This window comes from Neofelis nebulosa, chromosome 8 (assembly GCF_028018385.1).
Source record: "Neofelis nebulosa isolate mNeoNeb1 chromosome 8, mNeoNeb1.pri, whole genome shotgun sequence".
NCBI classification, from domain to species: Eukaryota; Metazoa; Chordata; class Mammalia; order Carnivora; family Felidae; genus Neofelis; species Neofelis nebulosa.
Genome location: NC_080789.1, coordinates 21,251,366 through 21,276,979, shown reverse-complemented (window position 1 = coordinate 21,276,979; position 25,614 = coordinate 21,251,366). Strand labels below are relative to the sequence as shown.

The window sequence follows — 25,614 nt, the reverse complement described above, 5'->3', positions numbered from 1 at the left end:
AACCAAAATAAAAGTAGCTTAAACAAGGGAAAAATCTATTTGTCCCTCACACAATAGTCTGAGTTTAAGTAGTTTAGGACTAAAATAGCAGCTCTGCATTGGCAGGGACCCAGACTCCTTTGATCTTGTTGCTTTGTCATTCTCAACATACAACCTCCTCATATGGTCCAAGATGGCCGCTCCAGCATTCACCATCATGTCCACATTTCATCCAATAGGAAACAGATATAAAGAAAGTGGAGGACATGCTCCTTCCTTGTAAGGAATACTAGTAAATTTCTCATGTTAGTTCTGCTTATGTTCCATGATTACACCTGGCACGTAGGGAGGCTGAGAAAGTCTTTGTTCTGGGTGTCCATGTGCCCAGTTAAAATTCAAGAGTTCTAGTTTTAAGCTTATGAAAGGAGAATGGATATTGGGAAATAATTAGGAATCTCTGCCCAAGTGGTGAAAATCATTCTTTAACAGCTGGTACAAGATTCTTCTTATAAAGGGAAGTGTATTGTTTAGGGAAATATATTTATGAGTTAGTTGGGTATAAAAATAAAAGCATCAGGGCAAAGTCTAGGAAGAGAAGGTAGGATAAAAGGAGTTTGGATATTTCTCTGCATGGGTAAATGAAGGTATGAGGAAGAGGAGAAAGGGAGGGGTACCAAGTTACTTGACAAAGAATCTAGACTCTCCAAATTTTTATCAGGTCTGCCATTTAAAGAAAGCCTCTGTGAGGCTGGGTTTTATGTATGGGTTAGAATCTAGGAAGGGGTTAAGTTTCATGTGCAAGTCAATAATGTGCATGATAAAGAACAGTGAAACAGTTCACGGATGTAGGCACTCAGAATCACCCTCCATGGGCTTGGTGTCCTTGAACCCAACTTTGGAGAGTAATTTCTCTATAGTTTCCTGGGTGTTCATAGTGAATGAACCCCTGGCAGTCCTCTTTCACATCTTCTAGATATGAAGTAGACCTGAGTTCTAGGAAGAACACAACCCAGGCTCCAGCTGAAGACCTTACTAAACTCAGTCTGATCTTGGGAGAGTCCATTCACCCCTCTCTGTCCCAGCTTCCCCTATCACTAGGAGAAAAAGTACAACACCAAGACTCCACACCAGAACACTGTGAGAACTTCTTCACAAGGTTTGTTTGAGAATTTTGATGAAAATAGTCACAAAGAAATCCAAACTTAAATGCTGGTCGTGGCTTTGAAAATTCTCCAAAAATTGATTCTGGGATTTTAAAAAGTTATTATTTTGTGGCTTAAGCTAAAAAATATATATTTAAATGATTATTATTTAAAAATTTCTTTGTATCTCAAGTGGACTCAGCTAAATGATCATTCATTCATTCACAATGATAGGTGCTATGGGAAGATAACACAATGTATTAGATATGGTCCTTGGCTTAATGCAGCTTTTTATTAACTGGTAAGTCATTCATTGATTCAGAAAATATTTATTGAGCACCTACTATATGCCTGCCACTGGGCTGGGAACTGGGGATGAATGGGGAATGGGAAATACTGCCCACCCTCAAGACGTTTCCTATGGGTGAGGCAGACATGGACATAAGAAAGTGTGATTCATGTTATCAAAGAGGAAAGTATAAGGTACTGTGCTTATTGATAGCAAATACACAAAATTTAAAGGCAGACTCATTTGTGGGATCTTTAAGATAAAAAAAACCCCAAAAACTGCAGACTGGGAGGGCCCTCCCAGTTTTCAAAGCATCTGTGATTTTTCTGGTATTGTTTATAGAACAGAGCCTGAGAAAATCTTTTCTGCTAACAAGCCAGAATTTGGTTTATAATTAGACAAGAGGGCTCAACAACCAGGGGTGATGGAACATTGCCGAGAATCTTGGAGAGGACCAAAGGGAAGCAGTTTAAAATTAATTTAAATTTTGAGGTTTTAAAAATGTCCACTTATTTTCCATGGAAACCAAGCTCAACCTACCTCAGAGACTGGGTATTTATGGGTAGAATTATTTGTTGTGTATTTATGTGCTTTAATCACAAGTAGTGACTAATAAACACTATGTGCCATGCAGTGCTAGATGCTTTATATACATTATCCTATTTAGTTTTTAGAAACATCTTGTGTGGGAATGCTTAGTCCCATTTTATGAAACAGAGGCTCAGAAAATGTATTTTGTCTCAGTTTACACTGTGAGTGGGGCAGAACTAAGATTTGAACCCAGAGGCTATAAGATCCTAAGCCCTGTGCTCTCAGTCACAGCTACTACGGTGTATCCCAGATTCTATCATTTTTACAGTAAAACCATTTTAGCTGTCAGTCATTTACATTTTATACCCTCTCTCCTACTCCCAAAAACACAAGTAATAAAATACATTATAATAAAGATATAATAGAAAAGCAATTACAATAAAGATAAAAAGGAAATCAAAAGCCTTTGAGGCAGAGACAAGATAATCACACTAAAGTAATCATTTTCCATAAATGTTTGTTGAGTGAGCAAATGAGTGAATTAAAGTAAAATCAGACATTTTAAGCTTAGAAGTTCCTAGAAGCTAGAGCAAAAAGGGAACCATGATGAGTTATATATCTAATGTAAGAAAACATGGAAGCTTGGCAAAACAAGTTATTGTGTGGTCTTTAATAATAGAGGTAAGGTAAATGATGATATGTTCAACTGCAGTATTTTAGAAGAAACAGAAGTGATCTATATATAACAGTTATTTTTCTAATAGATGATCTAATATCATCTCTAAAAGAGATGATAAATCCTTATGAAGCATTTCTATGAAGAGCTAAGCTAATATGCTCTAGGTAGGCCTCTTTCTGTTATTCTAATATGATGAGTCTGGTTTTTAAGTTGCAGGAAAAGCCCTCTGCCCAAAGAAGACATCCCTGTACAGGGAAAGAGTGTGGTACTAGAATGTTGTGGGTCTTGTGGCTACCTTCTAGCCCTTGGCTTTAAGCAAGTCCCTTAGCCTGCTTCAGCATCCTCAGCTGTAAAGAAGGTAACAGGATCTACTTTAAAAAGTTTTTTAAGTACTAGGGTAATTATATGTAAAATGGCAGGTCAGGACATAATGAGTATGATGATGATTGTCTAGTTTTCTTTGATTCTTTTTTTTTTTAATTTTTTTTTTTCAACGTTTTTTATTTATTTTTGGGACAGAGAGAGACAGAGCATGAACGGGGGAGGGGCAGAGAGAGAGGGAGACACAGAATCGGAAACAGGCTCCAGGCTCCGAGCCATCAGCCCAGAGCCTGACGCGGGGCTCGAACTCACGGACCGCGAGATCGTGACCTGGCTGAAGTCGGACGCTTAACCGACTGCGCCACCCAGGCGCCCCTAGTTTTCTTTGATTCTTATTTGCAGCCAGGGAGGTCTAAGTTTGTTTCAGTTGCTTTTGTTTTTACACATTTTTTTCATGGTGTTTGTTTATATAAAGTAGATTTGGAGTTTACTAGATAATATGCTTCATGAAGATAGGAAATGTATCAGTTTTGTGCTCTGTTGTATGCCCAATGACTGGCTCAGACCAAGGGCTCAATAAATATGTATTGAATGAATGATTGAATTAATAAATGAATGAATGAATTAGGGTGAAGTGGGGAGTGCTTGTGCCCATAACTACTCATCCTCATTACACCATGCATCAAGTTTTCTGATTTGGAAATCTTTCTAATATCACATTGCCCCTGAGGATGAGGGGTCCAGTCTTCCAATACCCTCATTGGTCTGAATGATAATTCACATGTTCCCCTTTCTACTATTGCTGAAGATCTGTTTGATTTGATTTTCAAAATTACCTTCTCCATCTTATTTCATTTTACCTTTTCGGAGGAAGAAGAGGAACTCCAGCTCCGATTATAACTTTAGATTTCATATGTGATTGTTATAGACACATTCTGCTCATTTTATCTTGTAGATAGTAGCTTTGCTTTTTCAATATAGTACGTTTAGCAATTGAGCCCAGGGAAGCCCACATTTGTGGATAGATGCTTTAATATTATGCTATAAGAATAACACTTTAATAAACTATCCACTAATGAAAAAGCCCATGATTGGTTGTATTAACCAATGACTATAGATTCACAGAGAAGATATTACCAAAGTGATTTATAGAGACTGATGCTTAGCACTGAATTTTAAAAATCAATTAAGAAAAAATGTTAATAAACCAAGTATTTAATATTCATAAGATATGGAATCATAAAATCAGAAAGGATGGAAGAAACTTCCAAGGAGATCTTTTAGGAGAAAAAAAATGAAAGGAGGTGGCATCAACAAAATGAAACCTAGTAATTAAAATCCAGTGAGTAATGATCTACTTTCTTTATAAAATGATACTGGGCTTCATTCTGATGACAATCTGATTCTCTTTGATAAGTATAGTAGCAGGGAGGGACAATATTTTGAAAATGGGCTTTGTTAAAAGAACAAAGCTTTCACTCTTTTCAGCCTCACTGTGATATCTGATCCCCAAATCTGATACAGACACAGTCCCTTCCTCTGTCTACCAATAGGAAAGGGGGGGATGGGCTGAGAGCATCTTACGTCTGAAACAGTTTTTCATTTTCTAGTGAGATGTGTCTCCCTAAAGTGTCACCTTGCCTTATATCCTTTCGATATAACAGATGATGATGTATTATTGTATTAGGAGTATGAGTTCGTTTCTGAAATGTAAAACCCAAGAGATGGGTATAGGTATTCAGCTCATCTTTTGCCTATTGCTCAACTCTTGCTTGTAAGACACCAACCTGACAACTTATGCCCAGGATATAAAGTCTAATTGGCTGAGCTGGACCAGGGGAGAAAATTGCCTGACATTGGTAGAAGTGTTCTCAAAGGCCATAGGCTCCATGGTCCAGGAAGAAAGATTTCAGCCACATCTGCAGAGGTATCACCAAGATGTCAGGTCCAGGAGTGGGCAAGTTTAAATTGCTGGTGAGAAACTCAAGTGTGTGAAAAATAATCTTATTTTCCATTCTTCCAAGCTGTCACGATAATCAGTCTTGGTCATTATTGGGATTCTACTCTAGTGTTGTGTCAAGCTCTTACACATAGTACAACTTCATCAATTATGGGACACCATCCACAGTGTTCACCACGGGGCTACCCATTGTCCCAGACCGCAGGGGCCTTCTCTGCAGCTCACTGGTTTCTGCACCACACGCAGGGTGCCTGAATCTTTGGCAAGGCTTGGAACCCCTGGGCCTCAAGCCCAGACTTTCTAGAAACCCCTTGGAGTCATTTCTTGGAAGTCCCCTCACTACACATGGCAGAGTGAGAGTTCTTACTAATCTTCTACTTTCCAATCTTGAGAATATCTTTCCTCTAAAGCACTAAGTGTTAAATAAACCCAAGAGTTGAATAGTCAATTAGAGTATTAGCAATGCAGGGGCTTGGGTGCACACAAACACACATACACACACACTTTTAGAAGAATTGATATTACAAAAAAATCATTTTATTGATCAAAAGAAATCTAAATGTAATTGGATTTCTTTTTTTTAATGTTTATTTTTGAGACACAGAGAGAGACAGAGCACGAGCTGGGGAGGGGCAGAGAGAGGGAGACACAGAATCTGAAACGGGCTCCAGGCTCTGAGCTGTCAGCACAGAGCCCCGCACAGGACTCGAACTCCTGAACTGTGAGATCATGACCTGAGCCAAAGTCATATGCTTTACCAACTGAGCCACCCAGGTACCCTTAACTGGATTTCTTTTTATTGATGTTATGGGTTAATATTTTTTCTATTTTGATTTATGTTTGGAGGATGGTAATGTTGGCACCATATTCCTCTCAGTCAGGATCTCTAAAATTCTAAATCTTGCCCACAAGTCACTTCTCTTCTCTCTCTCCTCTCAGGTTACCATTAAAATATTTTTGAAGAGGTCTTTCAGGGGTTTTCTACTTTTTCCCCAGTTGGATATATGGGACCATGGGGGTGGGTAGGCAAAGAAAAGGAAATGCACAAGATCTATCTACTTGCATAGAGTGGTGGCTTTTCTGGAGGGACTGGAGAATAGAGGGACAACACACATATATCCCATTAATATCCTGCTTCACAGCTCATGATAAGAAGTTATAAACATGATAGAAACAAAATTTGAAAACTGTTTGTATTTAGTTTTTTGGGGTTCAAAGCAAGGAATCATAACTACTGGGTAAAAGGGGACGTGTTTATGGGTGAAATGCCCATTCTTTCTTTCTGACAATTTATTTCAAATGGCACTGATAATTCTTTCATTTGTCGTAGTTGAAGGAAGAGCTTTTTCCAGTAATTTTTTCAACACCCAAGATGGATTTTTTAAAAGTTTATTCATTTATTTTGGGGAGGGGGAAGGCAGAGAGAGGGAGAGACAGAATCCCAAGCAGGATCTACTCTGTCAGTGCAGAGCCCGACATGGGGCTTGAACCCACAAACTGGGAGATCATTATCTGAGCTGAGATCAAGAGTCAGACACTTAACTGACCGAGCCACCCAGGTGCCCCAGCATGGATTCTTCAAGAAACAAAATATTTAGTTATTTTTTGTATTTTTGCCTCTTGGAACAGATTTTTTCCCTCTAAAATATATTCTGTCCTACCCTGCCTTTTACATGAAAGAAGAGGACACAATTTACCTCTCTCTGCAGCTCCCCAACACTCACTCTCTTCTGGGTTTTCATATTAAACAGAGTCCTCTCATATTTTGGGGAAAACTTTGGTCTCTTGCTTGTGGCCACCTCTCACCTTGTTCTAGATTCTTTTCTGGTTTGCTGATGAGCATTTGTTATCAGAGAGGAAACCAAGCACCTTGACTTGGGAGGATACCTACCAAATAACAGCAAATGGGCTCTGGGCCAGGACCCAAGCCTGCAGAGCATTCGTGGCAGCCATTTTAATGACATTATCAACTTTAATTGAGGAGGGTCTATTAAATAAAAGTGAAGTCCAGTGTATCTGATGTTCTAAATTAAACTTCATAAGACACCAAGATATAGATACTTTAATCTTCTTTTTATGGTTGTTCTAGTAGATCCCAGAACAGTTCAGAAACTTGCCCAATGCTCTTAGACTTGACACAAGTTTTTCAAACTATGGGTCACAATCCATTGGCAGGTCATGAAATCAATCTAGTGGGTCAAGATCAGTGTTTTAAAAATTAGAATAAAATAAAATAGAAAATATCAGAATAGATGACACATAGAAGCCTAAGCATTTTTGTTTATGAACTTTTATTTCAGTCACACATATATGAATGTGTGTGTGTGTGTGTGTGTGTGTGTGTGCATTTGTGGTCTGCATTGTGGTATGAAATTTATTTACTATTTGGGTCCCAATTCAAAATATTTGAACAACTGTGGTCTGTACTTCCCCAGAGAGTGAGGTTGTTTAAATGTGACTTCTGGGAATATGGTTGACATCAGAACTCTTTATAACCAAAGCAGATGAGATGAATGGTCTACTATTTATTCCAGAAAAGTTATAATTTCCTTATAAAGCTGTGGACATAAAACCATTGAAGCACTGGGATATTTGCTTGAATTCAAAAGACCACCAGGGACCATCCCAAGTGACCATCTAAATCACTGAAGAGTTTCATGGTTAGTAGACACTGTCTATTTTACCCTGAAGGACAATAGCTGCTATTGTTCAGTGTTTACTGTATATTAGGCCTTGTTCTAAATGCTTTACACACAGGCTCTCTTTTAACCTTTTTAACAACTTTATGAGGTTGGTGTTGCTGCCCACAGCTTAAGATGAAGACACTGGATACACAAACGATGACTGAGTCAGGTGCAGCTTGGCTTCTACACCATTAGGTCTAATTTAGAGGGAGGGATAGTGATACCATATCTTCTCTCGGAGTCTGTTCCCTCAGTGTTTAACAACTTAATTTTTTTCTGATGAAAGATTTTCTCTGAATCTAATTTAGATTGCTCATGCTACAGTTGAAACCCTTTTCCTCTTTGTCTCCTTTGTGGTGACAGAGAACAGCTGGTCACCCTCCCAATGACAATGATGTGTCGTCAAGAAGGGGACAGTAATTTTCCTCCTTCAGAACCAACAATATCAGCTCCTTGGACCATTTTTCCTCAGCCCTATTTTCCACCAACCCTTCAATTACTTCTTTGTTTCCTGTCCAGTCCTTTGAGAATGGCTCCACAGCTTAACTCCTTACCAGCCCTGGATGTGAGACAAGACAAAGTTTGGGCACTTCTAGTTTATGTTCCCCTGAACTTCCCTAGAATGGGCAACAAAAGGCTGATTTCTAATCTGCATTCAACCTCAGGGGCTCCTCCCAGGCCCTTCACACCCAGATCTTGGCTTCCTATGCATGTACTCACATCCAGAGAGGACACACAGTCTTCACTGTGTGCTAAAGTTCATCACTGGCCCCTTACCTGCCCCACAGCAGGCTGCCCTCCCCCACTCCCCGAATATCCTCACAACTTTCCCTTCTTTAAAGGCTCAGCTCTGCCTGATGACCAGAAGGGTGTAATCTCACTCACCTCTGACCACCTGGGCACCTTTCCTATTTCTCTCTAAGCCCTTTTGACTTTCTGACTCAGAATCTTTGTGTACATATCATTCATTTAAAACACTAATTTGCAGTTTAATTTTTAAAACAGGCAGTATGTGCATATAGTATACAATCCAAAAGGTACAAAAAGTACACACAGCAAACATTTTTCCTAATACCTTGTCCCCCAGAAGCAGGCAACCAGTGTTACCAGTTTCTTATATATCATTTCAGACACATCCTACGTATCCAATTTGTGATTTTATGTGTGTGCATATATGTGTGTGTGTGTGTGTGTATACACACATATATGTATACATACATATATATGTCTATGTATCTAAATACATATACACACATGTGTGTATCCACAAATTGGATAAGTACTACACACATTTTTCTGTACTTTCATTACAATGAGTAGTTTAGCTTGAATGCTATATCAATTATGAGTTCATAAAACGCTTCCCTGGGGCACCTGGGTGGCTCAGTTGGTTAAGTGATCAACTTTGGCTTGGATCATAAACTCACAGTTTGTGAGTTCAAGCCCTGCATCAGTGTCTCTGCCTTTAGTGCAGAGCCCTTTTGGGAAACTGTCCTCCTCTCTCTCTCTGCCCCTCCCCAGCTCACACACACTCTCTCTCTCAAAAATAAATAAACATTACAAAAAAAAAAGAGCTTCCCCATCTTCTCTGTGGCTGTATAAGTTTCTATTCCATGGGTATACCCTAATTAATGTCACCAGTCTCTACTGAAACACATTTTGTTTTAAGAGCATAGGCTTTGGAATCAGACTACCCTGACAGAATTCTGGTTCATCACTGATTAGTATATGATGTTGGCTATATGTTAACCTACTTAACTTCTCTGTGCCTCCTTTTCTCATCTATAAAATGGGAATTATAACAGTACCTCCATCCTAGGCCTGTTGTGAGGACTAAATATGAGAATCAATGTAAAGTGCTTTGAACAGTGAGTGGCACATAGTAAGCTCTCAATAAATGTTAGCTTTTGATTAGGTTGTTTCCCAAATTTTGCTATTGCATTCTATGCTTCAGGAAACAGCCTTGGACATAGGAGTGCTATCCAAATATATAACAACCCTTACAGCACAAGCACCAATCAATCAGAATGAGGCTGGCCACAGTGCTGAAGCATGGTCCTGGAGGCCCCTGCAGTATCAGGTGTTACTTCTTTTTTTTTTTTTTTAATGTAAATTTTAGTTAGCCAACATACTGTGCAATGTTGATTGGAGGAGTGGGATTCAATTCAGTGATTCATCATTTACATACAACAGCCAGGGCTCATCACCAAGTGCCCTCCTTAATGGCCATCACCCATCTAGCCCATCCTGTACCCACCTCCTCCATCCACCCTCAGTTTGTTCTTTTGAAATGCCTGGTTGCAGCAAGGTCTGGGGTTTGGGGAAGGGGCTGGATGGGCAGGGCAGGAGTAGGCGGCTGGGTGGGCTCAGGACAGCTATGTTTCCCAACAAATAAGAATTTTAATATTTTAATCATCAGTACAGTACATCTGGAGCATACTAGGTGAATTCAGCACTGTGTTCAAGTATCACTTCACACATCTGAGTGAGTATCTTTTAGGATAGACTCCGGGAAGGGGAATTACTGGGTAAAAGGTTGTATACACTTGCAATCTGTTCTCCTTGGAGATTGTACCAATATACATCCCCACCAGCAATATGTGAAAGTACTTGTTTCTTCATCCTCACTGGCATGATATGTTAGCAAACTTCTTTTTATCTTTGCCCATCTGATGGGTGAAAAATGATATCTCAGTATAGCTTGAATTTCTCTTATTATGATTGAATATGAATGTCTTTTATGTGTTATCAGCCATTTATATATCCTTTGTTGTCTTTTATTATGGTTCTTATTATGATTGAGTTTAAATGTCTTTTTTATATGTTGGAAAAAAAGAGAGGGAAGCAAACCATAAGAGACTCTTAACGATAGAGAACAAACAGAGTTGCTAGAGGGATGTGGGGGGGGGGATGAGCTAAATGGGCAATGGGGATTAAGGAGGGACTTGTGATGAGCACTGGATGTTATACGTAAGTGATGAATCATTCAATTCTACTCCTGAAACAATACTACACTATAGGTTAACTAACTAGAATTTTAAAATTTGAAGAAAAAAAGTCTTTTCATATGTTTAACAGTCATTTGTGCAACCTCTTATATGTATCATCTTTGCATGTACTTTACCCATTTTTCTTTTGTGTTGTTGACCTTTTTCTTATTGATTTGTAAAAGCTCTTCATATATAATGTGCCACTCATTCTTTTAGTTAACTGTAGAGATTTTATGAGCACCTGTAATAGGCTTTGTGCTGTGTGAGGACTAGAGATCGAGAAGCTAAAAAAACACCACCACAGGACTTGCCTTCAAGGAGCTTACAAACTAGTAAAGGAGACAGATGAAGAAATAAACAATTGCAATAATGAATAAAAAGTGCATGGAGGGGGGTGAACATGGAGTGCTTTGAGGGTACAGAAAATAGATAACATTCTCACATGGACCATGCTGATTAGGGAATTCTGCAAAGGTTGAACAAAGTCTTTATTAAACCAGATGTTTAATAAATGATTGTTCTATGTGTAAAGACAGACATTTTAAGTACCTTGTGTGCCTCTTCTGTTTCAGTATCATGATTTTGTAAGGAGACCAGCATTATGATTTTCACCATATCTGATGCTGTTCTATTGTCATGGCCTATACTTGGTCCCTGGAAAAACAAAATGAATAGTGTAAATACAATGTCACCACCATTATAAAGTTCTGAAAATATGCCTTCTTGATGATAAGTAGCTTTCTCCCTATTGAAGAAAGATAGCTTACCATTGAGCTATCAGTTGAATTTCCCAAACAGATGGGGGCCTTTTCAAATATAAAATGGACCATGCCCTCAAATGTTTTCTTTATTCTACCTATTAACCATCTTTTTAGCAGCTTCTGGGTTTAAAATGCAGTTTGGACATAATATAGTACTCAGGCCCAACACTGACCTTCATCTTTCTATTATATCTTTTATTGAGAACCTGCTGTGAATGTTTCACATCCAATTAACCCGTAGAGCGGCACATGGCATTAAATGGGTCATCCTATTTTAAGACTATTTTTTGTAAGAGTTGAATGCGGTTTGGACAATCCACTCTAGCTGGGGCTGGAACAATTGAACACAAGCCTTGGGCAGAACAAAAGTTCTAAACAGCATCCCTTATGTGTTGTTTGTAGTGCACCGCAGACTTTTGCAAGTCATAAACCCTCTAAGCAGCTTGTACTTTATCCACTGGGGTTGAGAGCCACTGCGTCATCTCCCAGCAGTGCCAGAGGAAAGAACTCCATGTTCCTATCAGGAAGACTTCATGTTGTCTGACTTAATAGACTGGACCAGCTATGTAATCTGTGGGGCTCTGTGGAAAATGAAAATATGAGACCCTTTGTCAAAAATTATTAAGAATTTTCAAAACAATGACAATAAAGCATTCAACTTAAGCACAAGGCCTTCTAAGTGAGGGACCCTGTATGACTGCATAGATCACATGCTCATGAACAGCCATGCAATTAACAGCTCCTGTTAATGGGCCACTGAAAGCTGTAATGGATCAGCACAGCACAGATCCCTGGGACCGCAGATATGGAAGGGCCCTTGGCTGTCATCTGGTTGAATATCCTCATTTTGTAGGTGAGAAAGCTGGGGCTTAGAGAGATAAGGTGAGTTGCCCCCCAAACACTGGTGGAATAAGAAGAGGCAGATCTGTAACTATAACATTTTTTTAATGTTTATTTATGTTTGAGAGAGAGAGAGAGAGAGAAAGAGAGAAATCATGAGCAAGGGAGGGGCAGAGAGAGGTGGAGACACAGAATCTGAATCTGAGCTGTCAGCACAGAGCCTGATGTGGGGCTCCAACTCACAAGCTGTGAGATCATGACCTGAGCCAAAGTTGGATGCTTAACCAACTGAGCCACCCAGGCGCCCCTGGATCTAAAACTATAGACATAATGTGACAGAAATATGTGGAGAAGATACAGGTACAGATTACTTGTCCCACCCTGAAATTTATAATTTCACCTACTATAAAACCATGACTTATGTTACACTTTTTTTTTTTTTAATTTTTTTTTTCAACGTTTTTTAATTTATTTTTGGGACAGAGAGAGACAGAGCATGAACGGGGAAGGGGCAGAGAGAGAGGGAGACACACAGAATTGGAAACAGGCTCCAGGCTCCGAGCCATCAGCCCAGAGCCTGACGCGGGGCTCGAACTCACAGACCGCGAGATCGTGACCTGGCTGAAGTCGGACGCTTAACCGACTGCGCCACCCAGGCGCCCCTTTTTTTTAAATTTTTTTTTTCAACGTTTTTTTATTTATTTTTGGGACAGAGAGAGACAGAGCATGAACGGGGAAGGGGCAGAGAGAGAGGGAGACACACAGAATTGGAAACATGTTACACTTTTTTAAGTAGCTAATTTTGTGTACCTCTGAGAGTTCTATCACATTTCCATTAATAACGTAGATTTCTCCCCATTGAAGAAAGATAGCTTTTCTACCAGGGAATATAAATGGAATGTGTGTCCTTTCTCTATTCCCTTTGCTTCCTTCCTCACCAAATTATGCCCTGAATCTATACCCCATCAGCCTGGATTCTATGATCTTTTGACTAACCAGTGCTTAGTTAGATCTACGCTGTGATCTTACAACTGTTTTATATTGAAATCTAGGCCTCATCAACATGTACATGTGTAAGTGAAACAAAAGCTCCAGTAATTGGTACATACTTTTCTACTTGCAATGGTGATATTTGCTATACTATTTAATTTTTTTTATTTATTTTTTTTATTTCTTTTTATTTTTAAAAAAAAAATTTTTTTTTCAACGTTTTTTATTTATTTTTGGGACAGAGAGAGACAGAGCATGAACGGGGGAGGGGCAGAGAGAGAGGGAGACACAGAATCGGAAACAGGCTCCAGGCTCCGAGCCATCAGCCCAGAGCCTGACGCGGGGCTCGAACTCACGGACGGCGAGATCCACGAGATCGTGACCTGGCTGAAGTCGGACGCTTAACCGACTGCGCCACCCAGGCGCCCCTGCTATACTATTTTAAACAAATGCTCTATTTCATTGAAAACAAATAAATGCTGGTCATGACCCATTAACTTGATTTTATGAACCACTAATGGGTCATGTCACACAGTTCAAAAGACGCTGCTGCAATGTCCATGTTGCTTCTGTACTGGGAGGGGTAAGTGAGGATGGGAGGCATCACATAGGACATTTCCTCTGGAAAAGAGAAGAACCAACAAGGCCCCCATTTGCTGGCAAAGGGCAAGAAATAGACACATTTAGACCCTATTGGGAGACTATAAATTGGCCCAATCTTTCTGGAATCAGTTTGCTAAGTTTACTGTAGAATCTTAAGGATTTTAAGGATTTAGAATCTAAGGATTTAGGTACAAAGGGTGATCATTGCAATATTATTTATAATGGAGGAAAATTGGAAACAAGTGAAAGTTTCAATAGTAGGCAATTGGTCAATTGAGGGCTATATATATATATATATATATGAACTGAATATTATGTTGTCATTAAATTATGTTACATGTAAAAGAAAAGATTTAGTGATATTAAAATATTTTTGATACAGTAAAGGAGGAAAGCAGATTCCGAACAGTATATACCATATGATATCATTTTTATGAGATGAGAAGTTGTGATATATCTATTTGCATTAAAAGTTAAGAAGGAAATAGATCAGTATGGATAGTATATTCTATGATTCTATAGGTTGTAAGAATATAAGTGAATTTTATTTTCTTCTTTATGATTATACATATTTTCTATTTTTCTACAATTACCATTGCTACTTATGAATTAAAAACAATAACAACAGCAATAAAGGACTCCTCCAAAAAAGGGGGGGCAAGGAAGATACAAAAAGCAAAGTGCATTTGATCTAGGATGAATGGAGAAACTAACCTGAGACTTCCTAAGTACAATATAGTAATGTTCTTTCTCATGGATTACATCTTAAAACAGGTTATGAATATTTTACTTTTAAAAGGTTCTGATTATTAAGATTGGTTGTCTGGGTTCAGATAAATGTTCAGCTATGTTCTTCACCATCTATAAGAGGGCTATCTCCGCAATGTAGACCCCATGACTTTAGGGAGTCACTTAAAAAAGGTGATGGCAGAGAGATGGGTCAGACTCTTGTATGGTTTCCAGTTTCTAGAAGATTTCACATCTGATGGTGCCTGGCAGTTGCTTCCCTTTGCTGTTTTTATACCATGCATTTTCATACGATATTTCATGTTGATTTTCACAATAATCCTATGTTGTGGACATCGTTTTCCATTATTATATTATTTTGGAGGGAGAAAACTAAGATCGAGAGATTGACTTGGACAAGGTCATATGACAAAACCAGAGTCAGGACTCAAACCTACGTCCCTGACTCTTAGATTAGCCCATGCTTTTGCCACTGCCCCTACCATGTTGTCCTAGGTCTTAGAAATTTTCTCTGGTTTGAGAGCATAGCTTCTTGAGGGTTGTGGTGCCTAACCAGAGAAAAGAAGTTATTTAAGGCTGTAGTATAAGGATTGTCGCACACACACTTCTGCTAAGACCAGTTCAGTGTTGGGACAGACATTCACACTCACATCCAGGAGTGAGCCAGTGGGGAAAGAGGCCAACTCGACTATCCATGCTCTCTTTCCTTCTCTCCTTTTGTGCTTTTCAGTGTCCCCCCTGTTGTCACTGCCCTGTGAAGCTAAGTGCCCTGTCTCTGTTCTCTGACTGTGGTGTCACACACACCTCCTGTCCCTAGGTTAGGTTGCACCCTTGCTACAATATTCACAGTGTACCTGTTCTGCTTCCCATTTGCTTCAGGATCTTTTATCATCCTTGATCTGTGAGAAACTCATTCATTAGGGTAGATGGGGGGAATTTTCAATTAAAAAAAGGAGGAATCCTCTAGCAGATAAAGAAGCCAAAGCATTAATCAAAAAATATTAATTTCTATGAATAGAGATCTTTTTGTGACAGAATGGTTTTTCTGCTGCATACCTAATACTATACCAGAATTGATCACTAGCAATATGTTAGTGACTTCCCTCATCTGTATTCTATTCAGCAATTAATTAAAATATCCCAGTTCTGATAAGCATTTCATAAATATTTTGATCTCACTTTGCCTGGCTTAGTAGTAGAATAAAGTATAGGAGAAACTAGATCAGCTTTGAAGAAAACAAAGCTGTTTAAAGCCCACCTTTGTTGCTTTTGACAAGTCACTGAATCTCTAAGCCTTGGTTTCCTCATTTGTAAAATGGAGGTAATACTTCCTAGCTTCTAACTAATAAGGACTGAATGTAAGAAGCCCTTATGCCCCCAGTGATGTGCTGAGTTGGCTTGTCCCAGCTCATAAGAGACAACTGGTAAATTTTCAGGAGCTTTTTGAGTTGGTTGTTAAATATAGCCATTATTAAAAATTAAATAAACTTACAATTAAATACATTTTATTTTTTTTTTAATTTTTTTTTTCAACGTTTTTTTTTTTTATTTATTTTTGGGACAGAGAGAGACAGAGCATGAACGGGGGAGGGGCAGAGAGAGAGGGAGACACAGAATCGGAAACAGGCTCCAGGCTCCGAGCCATCAGCCCAGAGCCTGACGCGGGGCTCGAACTCACGGACCGCGAGATCGTGACCTGGCTGAAGTCGGACGCTTAACCGACTGCGCCACCCAGGCGCCCCACAATTAAATACATTTTAAAAACAGACGTAATAAATACTCAAAACTCATCACATGCGTTATTTTACTATATTTTACAATTATCTCTGCCCTTGTGGTTAATTCCATCTGTTGTATCTGTAATGTAGAAATACTAAATAATGATGTGCCACTGTACATTTCTTTCCAACCTTGGGTTGAGTAACATCTTGTTGATAGTGTGGCTACAATGAGAATATTTACACCACAGAAATGAGCAAAATCTATAAGTCAGGACTTGATTCATTGCTTTGTTGATTGTTTGGCCCACGGATATTTTTGTACAGCTTGCAAACTAAGAAGTTTCATATTTTTTAAAAATCTGACAGAGATCATATGTGGCTGCAAAACCTAAAATATTTACTTTTTGGCCCTTTAGAGAAAATGTTGCTGAGTATAAAATGTTAATAGTAAAGATTAAACTTAAAAGCACCTCATGCTTGTAGCTTTACATTGTGAGGAGCACACACCCAAAAATGAAGAAATGTCTTCTGATGTCTGAAAACGATTATTTGATTCATCAAAGAAGCTGCTTGCATCGCTGATTAAGTGATGCAACATATATGTTGGAGCTGAAAGAGGGTACAGTTTAATGAATATAATTTGTGTGACGGTAACAGTTCAACAGTACATCGCACACATGATTTCATGACAGCAAATATACTAGGGAAAGCATCAGTGGACTAGAATGCAGTTCCATTTATTAAATCATGGTTGAAAACCAGTTACCAATACAAGAGAATTCAGCAAGCTAACTAAAAGCATTCTGTGAGAGTCAATTGGCTACATGGAATTTACAATACACAAAAATTTTATGTTTTATTATTATTTGTGAAACATGTTACACATCTGTTATATCTAAAAAGGCGAAACATGAGGATGTGTCTTTAAATGTACTCACCTCCCTGAGAGCTGACTGTTAAACATTCCCAGGCATACTACTGCCCCTACCCCTATCTCTTCATGCGTCCTCCGTACTCTGTTGAAAAACACTGGCCTTCTTTTACTTCATGGGATTCTCCAAGCTACCTCCTGGCTCAGAGCTTTGCTGCTGCCTTACCCTTGCCTGAAATTTTCTTCTCAATACCTTTCACTCTCAAGACACCTGAGCTCCTTCAGTTCTAGTCCAGCTGGGCAGATGTGATAGTATGAAATGCTAGGGAAAACAATAATCGCTAATGCTTAGGTAGCATTTCTAGGTATCAGATTCTCTAGATGTACTAGCATGTAGCACATATGAATTGATTTCATCTTTATAATAACCCCCATGAAGTGGGTAGTAATTATATGTCCATTTTACAGATGAGGAGATCTAGGGATGTTAAATAAAATCCTAAGGTCTAAGGTCACACAGCTCATACGTGCCAGAGCTGAGATTCGGACACAAGTGATAGGTTCCAGAGTGTGTGTCCTCCATCATCACCTTCCAGTGCTACTGGGGAGAATGAAATCATAGCATAGGCTCTTGCCATCCACGAAGAACTGGTTTAGGAGTCATGCAGGAGTCCTTCGGGCAGCCCAGAGCTGCAGAGCAGGGTGAGTGTCACCACAGACTCTCCAAATGGGAGGGGGTAATTTATAGGGCTAAGTTTCTCTTCTTCCTTCTGATGAGGGGTGTGTCTGGGGGCATGGTTCAGTATATAGGGAGTCCACAGGCATAAGGAGTGTGAACCTGTAGGACTAACACATGCTATTTAACAAGAGGAGTAAAATCTACCATTCCTAACAGATTTTAATGTAGACCTTCTACTAACTTTACTGGGAACACTGGTGCTTGCGCGCACACACACACACACACACACACACACACCCATGTGTGTGCACAGGTGTGCTACTCTGGAAAATTGTTCTTTTCTCAGCTCACTCATTGATTTAGCTAACAAATAGTTATGCAACCATTTTGCCATGAGAGGTACTATGCTAAGACCAGATACAAACACAAGTTGGCTACCGTCCTTGTCCTTTAGAAATTTTGTTCTTGTAAAAGAGATAAGTAGGTAACATTAATAGACAAGGTTGGAAGAATTAAGGGACATTGAGGGAACTACAAATAAAGAGTGAGGAGGGTTTGGTGGGCAGCATAGAGACAGATGAAGAATGGGGTTGGCTTCAGGGAGAACACAGCAATTATGGTGGGCCTGGCAGACATGAAGATATGAAAGGAAGGTGATTTAAGCAAAAGGAAGAACTTGTGCAAAGGCATGGAGGTCTGAGAGCTTGGCATATGTAGGCAAGAAGTTAAGGTCTATGGAGAGACAGGATGTGAGAAAATGCTAGAAAGATAGATTAGGGCTAGATTGTCAGAAGGTGGAAGGGGTTCTAAATGTCAAACCATAGCATTTTAAAATTATTCTGTAGTCAATGGAAACCCATTGGGGGTTTTTGATTAGAAGAGCATCTAGCAGGGTGCTTGCTGGGTACAGGGTATGCAGACAACCAATCAATATTAGTTCAATTGATAAAGCAAAGAAATAATAATGGCTAAAATTTATTGTGCGCCTGCTGGCATTTTTTTTTCAAACATTTTACACATTTTTAACTATGCAAGTAATTCTCACCACAGCCCATGAGATACTCCATTTCCATCTTCCAGATGAGGAAGCTAAGACTCAGAGAGGCTATGTGTCTTGCTGAAGGCTGTGACAAACAAGTAGGCATCTGACCAGAGCCCACACTTTATGCCGCTATGCAACTTGGAAAGCAGAGAAAGAAAAGAGGAAAAGAGATACGAGGCCAGTGCCGTTCTTCAAGAAGGAGACTGTGGTAGGCCCAAATTAGCAGAGGAACATGGTGGGCTGGAAATAAGAGACATTCCAAAGATAGAATCCACATGAATCTGTTATTACTTGATATAGGAGGCCCTGGAGAGGGAAGGGTCAAGAAGGCTCAGTTGCTAACTTCAGTCCCTGGGAGGTGGTGGAGCTATTAAAAGAAATTGGGGATGGGGGGAGGGGAGAGGACAGTTCCAGTTGAAGGCCTTGGTGCAGAAACCTGGGTTCTCAGAATCCTGCAGGCAGTCTGAGGAGAAATGTTTTAAAAGGCAAGTCTCAGGGCTCCTCGACTGGGTCCCATTCCCTCCTCTGGAGCTCTGGGAGTTTGTCCTGGGAATCTCGAGGCTCTCCCAAGGTTCCTTTCTATGTTTATATCATTTATCAGGGAAAGGATTGTTAATGACTAATCTGTGTTCATGAGGCACAGAGCCAAGGAAGAGATGTTGCTGCTGAGCCGGAAGGCCGCCTGTGATCATCTACAGCTTTTACTAGAACTCTCCCCTCTTCCTCCTCCTCACCCCACTGTCTCCTGGACTCACCCCAATGCAAACCCAGGTTCTGAACATTTGTAGCAGAATTGCTGTGATTTGGAGGAAGACTGGACTCAGAATCCTCCCAGGGCCTTGAAAGTTCATCTCTGACCTGAGACAATCCAAGTGAGTACCTAATTCCTCTGGGAGGGGGTGTCTATCTCAAGGCAACAGAGGGGAAGTTATCATTTAAAATTTTTCTTTAACATTAAGAAGTGTGGTCGATGAACGAATTCTATTAGTAGAGTTTGATGTAAAATCCTGAAAACAAGAAGGGAGAGAAACAGAAACTAAAAACAAACAAAAAACAGCAGGAGTTAATGGGTCTAACAGTTGCTTACCTTATTGACAAATTATTTAGGGATATCTTTTAAACATTGTGGTCACCCAGGAGAATCACCAGAGACCGTGAATTTCAGAAATGTTTTCTGTTCTGATTCCATAGACAATTTGACCTGTATATTATGCTCTATTTTGGTGATTTATCAGATCTTTCTGTGAGTCTGGGAATATTGCTAATATCAAATGACTTGGGACCTAGGGACAGGACAATATTTAAGCCATTCTTAATTGAAAGTTTTTCCTAGGAGAAGAGTAGGTTTAAAAGCTTTCTCTTTTGATTTCGGTTGTAAACGTGCTTTCCATTTATCATACTAATATCAGATGGAAATACTGAAAAAAGATGGAAAATGTTAGGGAAGAACTTCGATATTAAAAGTGTCCAAGGTTTGAATCTACAGACAAGGCATCTCCTTGTCTGCTTACTGCCACAGTGAATTAAGCAACTGAAAGGTGAGCCTGGATCATTTCTTTTAACTGAGTTTTTATTTAGAAGGGGGGAGGGGATACACATGACTCACTTTGGATTCTTTCTCTGGGAAACTCACCTGAGTTTTAAAGATATTTGATGTGTCACTGGCACTGCCTTAGAAGGACTTCGGCAGTATTAACAAGAGAAGTAGAGAAAGATGTTGAGGGAACTATCACTGGGTTTCTAGCTGTGATTTTATGAAATGGTAGACACTTTCATCTTTGAGTCACTGCTCCCCTTGCCCCACTCCAAATTATGGACCTATGCCATTTGCACCGTGGACTTTTCTGTTTTGCTGAGAATGTTGCAATGTGGCTGATGCAACTTGAAGGTAGCTGATAAGTACCAGCCAGGGACAACACACTCTTGTCCTGAGACCCTTCCTCACTATTTGCAGCAGTGTTTTTCTCTAGGCTCCTCTGCCCTCTCACCATAGTCGGAGAGGTGAAGTAATGTAATCTGGTCTTCCCACACCTCTACACCTCCCAAATCTGGTCAGATTGTAATGGAACACCCTATAGTTGTGAGGCCCTGAGTACTTTGTAAGGAAAGGAAAAGAAACGTGTGTGTGTGTTCATGAGTTTGTAACGGAACTGGCTTTGAGCGTCTACTAACAGGTCACAGGCTTTACTAAAACTGCCTGTTCCCATCTCACAATAAGCCTACTTGAATTTTGTCTTATATTCATTTTTCAGATGAGCAAACAGAGGCTCAAAGAGGACAACTCATTTTTTTTTAAGTAAACTCTACCCCCAGTGTGGGGCTAGAACTCACAACCTTGAGTTCAAGAATCACGTTTCTACCAACTGAAACTAGCCAGGCGCCTCATGAAAGAAGACAAATAACTTACCCACGATGACATGGTTAGGAAGTAGCAGGTCCCGAACATGGAGTCTTTCTGACTCCAAAGTCCTTTCCTTGCCCCCCTGACATTGTTGGAGGCTGGGAAAACTTGAAATCTGGAATTATGGGAGAGGAGGAGGATCTGCTTGCAAGCAATTCAGCTGACAGAGGTGATGCGTTAGCCACAGCACAATTGTGAAGATTCCCAAAGCCTCGTAGGGTGTTTTCTAGTGACCACACCATGAGTAGGGGAAGTGGAAAGTTTCAGCACTATTTGCTTTAACCCAGAGGTCAGTCTGGGAATGCTGGTTGGAGATTTCAGTTAAGAGTATCTTAATTAAAGACTCCATGAACCCACCATGGTGCTGTGATTAGGGATGTCCAAGAGGAGCTCAGCACTGCTATTGGTTCATAGAGTCTGCAGGTTATGAAAGCCTGGAGAATACACATCACCATGTGATAGATTTTAAAAGGCTCACATTGTCCTCAGGTGAATGAATAAAGGAAAACATGAAGGCATGTGTTCTTTTCTTGATAGGAAGAGTTTCCCCTTCATTTCACTAATAGTCTCATTTTCCTCTTACATCCTAGCAACATAGATTATGAAGGGGCCGAAAGAAATAGGACCAATTTTCTTTTTCCCAGTTATTTCCTATTGCGGTGTTATTTCCTGCCAGTGGAGATGTGGCCACATACTATACGAGTGTTTTTAGTTACCTAGTTGCATGGGAAGGCAAACGTCTCTACATAAAAATACCAACCCATCTTTCTCTTCTCTCTCCCTACGCTATCATTCTCTAATCCCTGTGCCCTCCACAGGCAGTTAGTTTCTCCCTCACTTTGCCCCTTTCCAATTTTTGTAATAAAGGAGTGTCTTCTATTCTTATCCTCTCTCCTTTTTATAAATTTGTGTCAATACAGTGCTAATAATATAATGCAACTTGGTTGCAAAGTGAAATAATGCATAGAAAGAGTAACATATTTTTTCTTTGTTAGGTCCAAGTATTACAACAGAGTTCTGGTGACTAAAAATTAATATGTGTGAATGTAATATAGATTTTGATTAATTTTTATTTTTCAAGATAAAATTCTAATAAACTTTGAGATTTTACTTCCCACTCTAAACAGAATCAATGTTGCAATGAACATCCTTGTGCATGTGTGCAAAGGTTTATCCAGGAGCCATATTTAAGTATTAGAATTGTATTTTATTTTAATATACAGTGCTCAAGGGCCCTCCAAAAAGACTAAAACCTATGCCCTCACTAGTAGTCTGTGAAAATACATATAATCAAAATATTTTGATAATCTGATAGGTGGAAATGCTGTCTAGTTACATTAATTTGCATTTTTCTAATTAATTAATTTCAGATGTTTTGTATGTTTATTGGCTTTTTGTTTTCCTGTTGGTGAATTTTCCTCTTTATATCCTTTGCCAATTTCTTTCTTGGATTGTTTATCCTTTCTATTTTTATTTATAGGAGTTATTTATGTATGGTTTGGACTAATTTTTGGCTGCTATTTATGCTGTAAACATTTTCTCCCAGTTTGTTTCCTAAATTTAACTCTGTTTATGGTGTCTTGATTTCTTTCTTTTTTCTTTTAACATAGTCAAATTTATTCTTTTACTACTTATTTATTATTTAATAGATTCTTCTTAATCCCTACATTCATAAAGGTCATGAATGTATTTTCCTATATTTTCTCTCAATAGTTTTATAATTTTAAAGTTTTTAATCCACCCGAGACTTATTTGTAAGAATGATACAAGGTACAAAGCTTTAATTTTTTTTTCCCTCAAAGGAATAGTCAATTTTCTGGACACTACGTCTTGAAGCGGTAGGTCATTCTTCCCCCACTGATGCCAGCTGAATCCACTAGCATTGTTGCAATGCTGCACACAGCATGCTATTTCCCTTCCTATAGCCATCCCCACTGCATGCCTTCTTCCTAGTCTAGTGCCCACTCAGGATTAAATTCAAGAGGCAGCCCTCCACCCTCAGAAATATTTCCTAGTCACATGCTTCACACCCACCAGTGATTCCCATTTAGAATGAATCCAAACTGCTTACCACAGTCAACAAGGCCGTATGAAAGCTGTCTTCTCTCAGACCTCACCTCCTGTTCTCTCCCTTTGCTCACTCATTTCATTGGGCTTTTGCTGTCCTCCAGTGTCCTGAGCCTGGCTCTCAGAACTTGCTGACCACTCTGCCTTGGAGCTTTGCTGCTTATCCTCCACTTCTCAGCTTAAATTTCCACTCTTCAGAGAGCTCTTCCTGGTTCCCACTGTCCAAAACAGTGTCCGATGCCATCGTGCTATCACTTGTCCCCTTTATTTTCTTATTATCATTAGTAGAAATCTCACTTTTTGTTTATTTTCAAATTATCCATCTCTTGCTCTAGAATGTACTGATTTTTTTTTCTTTCTCATCTTTCACTCTAGTTCCAAGATCTAAATCAAAGTCTGATACATAGTGGAGAATTAATGAATGTTGAATAAATGAATGTCCTTGTTTATGTTCCTGAAGGGACTTATGCTTACCTCTGTCATAGCAGCCCCCACACTATTTTAATTGGGTTTCCTTGACTGATGTTTATACTAAGCTTCCTGAAGGATCATGATTTTTCTTTCTTTCTTTTTTTTTTTTTTTTGTCTTTATATCTGATGCTTGACACAGGGTTGATAAATGTATATTGGCTGAATAAATAAGTGAGTAAATGAATTCACTTGGCATTGACATTGGAACTTGACATTGAGATACCATTTTTAAAGAGTAAATATATTACTTTATTTATTTAAAAAAATTTTTTTTAACATTTAGTTTTGAGAGACAGAAAGAGACAGAGTACAAGTAGGGGAGGGGCAGAGAGAGAGGAAGACACAGAATCCGAAACAGGCTCCAGACTCTGAGCTGTCAGCACTGAGTCTGATGTGGGGCTCAAACCCACAAGCTGTGAGATCATGACCTGAGCCAAAATTGGACACTCAGCCGACTGAGCCACCCAGGTGCCCCAAGAGTAAATATATTACTTTAAAGGAAATACTCACTTTCTTTAGATACCAGTGAGACAAAAGCCAGCATGCCATATTGTTCATTTGGGGGATTCTAATCAGTTATCTAATACTGTGTAACAAGCTGCCCCAAAACTTTATGGCTGAAAAAGATAATGATTTATTATTTATTGTAATTCTATGGGTTGGATAGGTGATTCTTCTGCTGGTTTTTCCTGGGCTCAATCATGCAACTGATTTCAACTGGAAGATAAACTAGGTCTTACTCCCATGACTGAAGTCTCTGATATTGGCTGTTGATTGGGATGCTTGGAATGACCAAGTCTCTTTCTCCTGGAGTATTTCATTCCTGGCCTCTTTATGGCATGGTGGCCTCAGCCCATCATTCCAAGAGGGTGAAAACAGAAGTCACAGGTCTCTTGAGGCTTAGCCTCAGAAGTCAAACAATTCTATTGGTCACAGAAAGTTGTAATAATAACAGCTCATTAAAGGGGTGATGAAATAGACTTGATGAAATAGACTTCATTCAGTAATGGGAAAAAATGCAAAATCAGCTTTTGGTTCAAGATAGCATTGGTCTCACTAGAGCAATTTGCATAACACTTTATGGATTTATTATGAGCCTTTTTAGGACTCACTCTGTGCCTGAAAACCTACATCCATAATTTTTTGAGACAGACTTCTTTCTACTTTGGACATGTCAAGCGATTATGGAACAATGCTATGAGATAATGGGATTATGCCCGTTTACCTAGAATGCCTTTTTACCTAGATGTGAATATCTATTAGGCACCTCCTTAAATTTTTTGAACTCTTAGCAAGGATCTTACAGCCACACCCATGATTTGATATTTACCCTTTGTCCATTTCTTACTTGAGAATCTTCTGCCAGATGGAGAGACCAAAAATGCAAAACAGTCTTACTTTTCAACTTTGCATGTCTTGAATGCATCATTTTACTTTAAATTCTACTTGAAAATGAACAGTGCCTTCATTAATTCATCTCTTTCTTTATGGACCTTATCATGTATAGCTAAAAACACCAACTGACACATTCATTATACTCCTTAGAAATCTCCTCAATCAGGTCTACAAGTTTATTAGAAAACACTCCATCTCCCAAGTTACCACAGGTGACAGTGTTGCCAATTTTTTCATGACTATAAAAAGTGATGCATCCCCTTTGCAGTTTCTTATAGTAATTTTCTCACTGTTCTTCCAATTTCCAAAGCAGTCTCCTTACTGCCCTTCTAGGCTCTGCCCAACCCTTAATCCCAAAGCCAAGGCCACATGTTTTAGCCCTTTTTGTGTTGTTGTTTTTACATCCTCCCTCTTACAGGTACTGCTTCTACATCTGTTATTTTTTTCTTTG

The 25,614-nt window shown here is 39.3% G+C and overlaps 1 protein-coding gene and 1 long non-coding RNA gene across 3 annotated transcripts in view; one reads left to right on the top strand and one right to left on the bottom strand.

Moving 5' to 3' along the window:
* Positions 1-21,354, bottom strand: part of LOC131519024 (uncharacterized) — a 37,053-nt gene extending 15,699 nt beyond the window's left edge. Inside the window, exons 1-2 of the long non-coding RNA XR_009265415.1 lie at positions 21,237-21,354; positions 11,125-11,229 (exon numbers count right to left, since the gene is read on the bottom strand). This is a non-coding gene — a long non-coding RNA (uncharacterized LOC131519024). The remainder of the gene's footprint in view (positions 1-11,124; positions 11,230-21,236) is intronic.
* Positions 19,327-25,614, top strand: part of NR1H4 (nuclear receptor subfamily 1 group H member 4) — a 75,329-nt gene continuing 69,041 nt past the window's right edge. The window contains exon 1 of one of the 2 annotated variants that reach the window (XM_058741655.1): positions 19,327-19,701. The gene's annotated coding sequence lies outside the window, so the exon portion shown is untranslated. The remainder of the gene's footprint in view (positions 19,702-25,614) is intronic. The other variant, XM_058741656.1, reaches the window with a different exon arrangement.